Source organism: Rutidosis leptorrhynchoides, chromosome 3 (genome assembly GCF_046630445.1).
Source record: "Rutidosis leptorrhynchoides isolate AG116_Rl617_1_P2 chromosome 3, CSIRO_AGI_Rlap_v1, whole genome shotgun sequence".
NCBI classification, from domain to species: Eukaryota; Viridiplantae; Streptophyta; class Magnoliopsida; order Asterales; family Asteraceae; genus Rutidosis; species Rutidosis leptorrhynchoides.
The window spans coordinates 220,771,484-220,777,490 of NC_092335.1; the positions used below are offsets into that span (position 1 = coordinate 220,771,484).

Genomic DNA, 6,007 nt, shown 5'->3' on the forward strand with positions numbered 1-6,007 from the left:
ATCATTCATATGGATTGAACACCTGGTAACCGACATTAACCATAATGCATAGAATATCCCCACAGACATCGACGTCTGTAGAATAATAATCTCGAAGTACTAAAGTCATCCATAGACATGAATGGGGGTTGTTAGGCCCAATAGATCTATCTTTAGGATTCGCGTCAATTAGGGGTCATTTCCCTAATTCTTAGGTTACCAAACTTGAAGGGCGATATTCGATTTTGACAATCCAACCATATAATGTAGTGCTGATTACTTGTGTCTATTTTGTCAAACATTTATAAAAGCGCATGTATTCTCAGTCCCAAAAATATATATTGCAAAAGCATTTAAAATTGGAGCAAATGAAACTCACAATACGATATTTTGTAGTAAAAATATGCATACGACGGAACTGAACAACGCAAGGTTGGCCTCAGATTCACAAACCTATATCAAGTATATATATTAACACGTATAATGAACATATAATGGTATTCAACTTGGTTTATATTTATTAATCATATACTATATTATTTATTTAAAATAGTCATGTATTTATTATTTCAAAGGTTATATATAATTATATATATGTTGTTTTTTTTATTAACATAGTAAATTAAATATACGTATGATATATGTAATAACTATATTTTTATATAAATAACTTTTATTTGTAAAAATAATTATAATACTACTAAAATAATGATAATAATAATAATGATGCTTATAATAATAATAATAATAATAATAATAATAATAATAATAATAATAATAATAATAATAATAATAATAATAATAATAATAATAATAATAATAATAATAATAATAATAATAAGAATAATGATAATGATAATAATGATAATAAAAATGATAAAATAATAATAATAATGTTAAGACTAATAATAATAATGATAATAATAAATATAATGAAAATAATAAAAATATATACTACCTTTGTAAGAGTTAAAAGGCTTTTCCAAAAAAAATGGTCATAGCCCGGGCTCGAACCAGCGACCTCATGCTAACCCAAATCACCTCTTAACCAACCATTCAATTCTATTTTTCTGTAATTAAACCCATCATAATTTAATATAACCCATATTATCTGTTTCATCTTCTAGCCCATATGTGAGAATAAATTAGTCCACCAAGCCTATTTAGCAAGACTGCTTCTATTGTTTAAAAAATATATGCAGTTGCCTAGATTCGAACTTAGGACCTCCTATTTCCCAAACGCCCTACTAACCATTGCTCCCCTTGTCTCTTTCTTGAAATACTTCGCTCTTTAAATCATTTAACCTATACTAACAGTTTATTATCTTCCTACCATTAAAGTGATTTATTTGGATTCACCAAGTCTAGTAGTAATCAAAATGGCTCGATTATTTTATTCATTTGAGAATTGGGAAACATACTCAACTTAAAAGAACCCCACTAACATCACTTTCAAATTAAAAAAAAAACACCACTAACATCACTTTCACTTTTGCTAATCATCATATACTCGTCCATCTATATCATTGCCCTCATTACTTTAAATTCTTCATCTTCGTATCATTACACTCATCTATAATTCATGATCATAATCATCATAATGTTTTCATTTAACACCACCATCATTTATTCATCCCATCATCATCAACCTTATATCACCAACACTGTGATCATCCTTATTACATCAATATCTTTTTCGTTCACACTGTATCACATATCGTTATCACAGTTTAATCTTTAACACTTCATTATCGAAGTTATAACAGGAACGAAAAGAAAAGAATATATATATATATATATAACTACCGTGGTGGTTCGTGGTGGTTGTGGGGTCTTTAAATGTGAATATAAACGCAGTAGCAGTAGCATCGCAACAGCATGTGTCAGCTGCAGAAATAGAGACGAAAGAAGAAGAAGATAAATAAAAAAATGATGGTGATGTGATGGTGTAGCGATGGTTGGGGTGTGATAGTGCTCCAAATGAACATATATTTAGTAGCAATATCCTTCCAATATGTAAAGTTTTCAGTTGTAATTGTTCTATTTTCAAGTAATATCCGTTTATATTAAATAAGTGCGAAGACAAAAGGCGAAAATGAAGATTCAAAGACAAAACCGTCCAAAAAGCTCAAATGTACAAGATACAATCCAAGTGGTTCAATTTATTGATGAGAAACGTCTAAAAATGACAAGAGTACAAGTTGTGAAACGCAAAGTACAAGATATTAAATTGTACGAAAGGACGTTCAAAAATCCGGAACCGGCACTTGAGCCACCTATCAACACCCGACGCAATGGACCAAAAATTATGAGTCAACTATGCACAAGAATAAAATATAATATATAAATAATTATATAAATTATTTATATATTATATATATTTAATAAATATGTCGACAAATAAAAATCTAAAAATGGTGAGCTGGATCTGCGAAACTCCGCGATCTCGTAGCTAGAAGGCATATTTGCTAAGCGATCTCGGAGCAGTCAGAAATCAAAATGCCTATAAAAGGCACGAGCCCTCTGCCGAATCCATTGCACAATATCTATCTATCTCTCAATCTCACTGTCTCTCTATATATTTATATTTATATTATAATTTTAATTTAATTTAAGTTAATAATAAGTTATGGTTTAATTGGGTTATTGTAAGAAATGTTTTACGGGTTTTAAGTCAGAACTCTGTCCGTGTAACGCTACGCGATAAATAATCACTGTAAGCTATGTTTAAATTATTTAAATTAATGTCTAGTAACTAAGTTATTATTATGCTTATTTGAGCCGAAGTAATCGTGATGTTAGACTAAAAATTAAGATTGGTTTATTAAATTTTGTACCATAATTAGGGTATGGACAAAAGACCGACACTTGTCCACCTTGGACCATGGACCATTAATAGATGGAGGTATTGTCTAATCGAATGACAATTCTTTGGAGCCTGTCAAACCTATCTTCAAATTAATTAATCTAATAATTATTAAATGATTATGCATGTCCTATTTAGTGACGTTTATACGACATCTTTAACAATCATTTAATTAATCAATTGGGTTGGGTAATTGATTATTCATTCTGATCAAGTGGGTAAATTAATAATCATGGACTAATTAAAACAAGGGTGGATTACATTCAAGGGTAATTGGTGTAATTGTTAACAAAGTATTAAGACCTTGGATTATACACAGTCGATAACCCGGTGTAATTATTAAACAAAGTATTAAAACCTTGTTACAGTTCGAATCCCCAATTAGTTGGAATATTTGACTTCGGGTATAAGGTTAAATTTGCCGAGCATTTTATAATTATGACCGATGGACTATTATGGACAAAAACCAGATAGGTTTCAAATACATTCAGGACAAAGGACAGTTAACCCAGGGTAATAAATTATAATCAAAACGTCAAACATCATGGTTACGAAAGTTTAAATAAGCATAATTATTATATTGTTATTTATTTTACGCACTTAAATTATCGTCATTTATATTTTGCATTAGGTTTTAATTGTGACTTAAAATATAAAATCGACAAACCAGTCATTAAACGGTAAAACCCCCCCTTTTATAATAATAATAATACTACATATATATATATATATATATATATATATATATATATATATATATATATATATATATATATATATATATATATATATAGTTCTATAAAAATATAGTACGTTTTCAACTAGATCCCTGTGGAACGAACCGGACTTACTAAAAACTATACTACTTTACGATTAGGTACACTGCCTATAGTGTTGTAGCAAGGTTTAGGTATATCCCATTTGTAAATAAATAAATAACTTGTGTAAAACTGTATCGTATTTCGTATTAAAATATAATAGTATTTCGTATACACCCCTACGCACATCAAGTTTTTGGCGCCGCTGCCGGGGACTCGGCGAAACACTATATTTTTAATATATATTTGTATCAATATTTTTATATAATTTTTAGAAAAACAATATAAAATATAAAAAAAACGAGCCTGCTTTGAGCCTGCACAATTCTGAACCTACATTTCTCTGCGATCTCGGAGATTTTACCTCTCGTGCTACGCGATCGTGTAGGTGCTTCTGACAGGTCTGGTCCCTGCATTAATTACGGGATTAGGGTTTTAATTTAATAATTATAATTATATTTAGGGTTTTAATTATTTAATTAGTTTTTAATTTTAGTTTTAATATATAGTTTGTAATATTAAGTTATTATTAATTATATAAATTAATTTCTTTTATAAAATAATAATATAAAAATAATATTTTTATAAAAATAAGTAATTTTATCATTTTTTATATCTTTTTATAAATTGTATATTTTAAACGTTTAATTCATAATTTGTATATTTTTCGTTCGTAATTAGTTTTAAGACTAGTATTTGCCGTAGTTATTTTTATATTTCTATATTTTTAAGTTTGCCGTAAAATCCCTTAAGTGCTTTTTCTTTAGATTAAGATTTAGGCGCTTTAGAATTTTGCGACGCCGTTTTAAATTTTAGTGCTTTTTTAAGTTATTGCCGTTTTGGATATAGAATTCCTTTTAAGTGTTAATACCTTTAGGCGCAACTTTTTATATATAATTTTTAGACTTTTAAGTTTAGACATTTTTCTTTCTTATTTTTATTTTTCGACGTTTTTCGACGCGCATTCTTTTTCTTTCTTATTTCTCGACGCTCTAGTTTTTAGGACATAGAATTTTTCTATTTCTTCTCTAAAATTTCAAAACGAAAAATTATTTTAAGCTGTTAAATTGATAGACATCAAAAATTTTCTGGTTCGTAGTAATAGTTGGATTTGTTAGTGGCGAGTTGTGGGCTTCCGATTTAAAGGGTCCTGGCTACCTGCTGCATCTATTGGCTATTCGAAACGTGGGCAAAATCAGAAAAGTCTATTAATTTGATAACTTATATAATTTTTATATTTATAACTATTAGGATATTCAGTGAATGCACCGAGCAAAACGTTCACCACCTTTCGTACGTTCACCACCTGTAATTCGAGCAAGACATCTAGCCAATATTGTCGCCGTTGATTTTTCTTTAGAATCATCATCTAGTCGAACAAGTACTCCAATTCAAAATTCCAACAATCCATCTTTTGAACCCGACTTCACAATTGAGAACCCGGAGGATATTCAAGGACAATTCCAAGATCCAGAACCACTAATCATTCCTCCTCAACCACAAACCGTTAAATCAAAATCTTCTAGTGATTCGGATTCAACCAATTTAAAAATGGAAATAACGGAACCTCAAAGTATGGAAGACCGAATGAGAGCCACACGCACGGGCCAAGGTCACGCCATTATTCAGCCAGATGTTAGAGCGTCAGATTTTGAAATCAAAGGACAAATCCTACACATGATCACTAATCAATGTCAATTTGGTGGTACAACAAAAGAAGATTCAAACGAACATCTTCGAACTTTTAATAGGATTTGTAATCTATTTAAAATCCGAGAAGTTGAGGATGAAACTATTTATCTTATGTTGTTCCCCTGGACTTTAAAAGGAGAAGCCAAAGATTGGTTAGAATTGTTACCCGAAGGAACGATTGACTCATGGGATGTTTTAGTTGAGAAATTTCTTCAAAGATTCTTTCCGGCATCTAAATCCGTGAGACTTCAAGGAGAAATTGCCACGTTCATGCAAAAGCCAAATGAAACGCTATATGAGGCATGGACAAGATTCGAAAGGATGTTGAGAGGATGTCCTCAACACGGTCTAGATACTTTTCAAATAGTACAAATCTTCTATAAAGGCGTAGACATCGCCACACGAAAAGACATCGACACAGCAGCTGGTGGTTCCATTATGAAGAAAACCGCAACCGAAGCTCACAAGATCATTGATAACACAGCAACCCACTCTCATAAGTTGCATCAGGAAAAAGACATTTTTCATTCATCTAAAGCGGCTAGAGCCGATTCTAGCCATAACTTTGATTCTGTTTCTGCAAAAATAGATGCTTTCGAGAGACGAATGGAAAAAATGACTAAAGATATTCACGCAATACGAATCAATTATG

The 6,007-nt window shown here is 30.3% G+C and overlaps 1 non-coding gene across 1 annotated transcript; it reads right to left on the minus strand.

Moving 5' to 3' along the window:
• Positions 1-5,598: 5,598 nt before the first annotated feature.
• LOC139903135 (small nucleolar RNA R71) lies at positions 5,599-5,705 on the minus strand. The gene has a single exon (XR_011777979.1). It is a non-coding gene; the product is annotated as a small nucleolar RNA R71 (small nucleolar RNA).
• Positions 5,706-6,007: the final 302 nt, after the last annotated feature.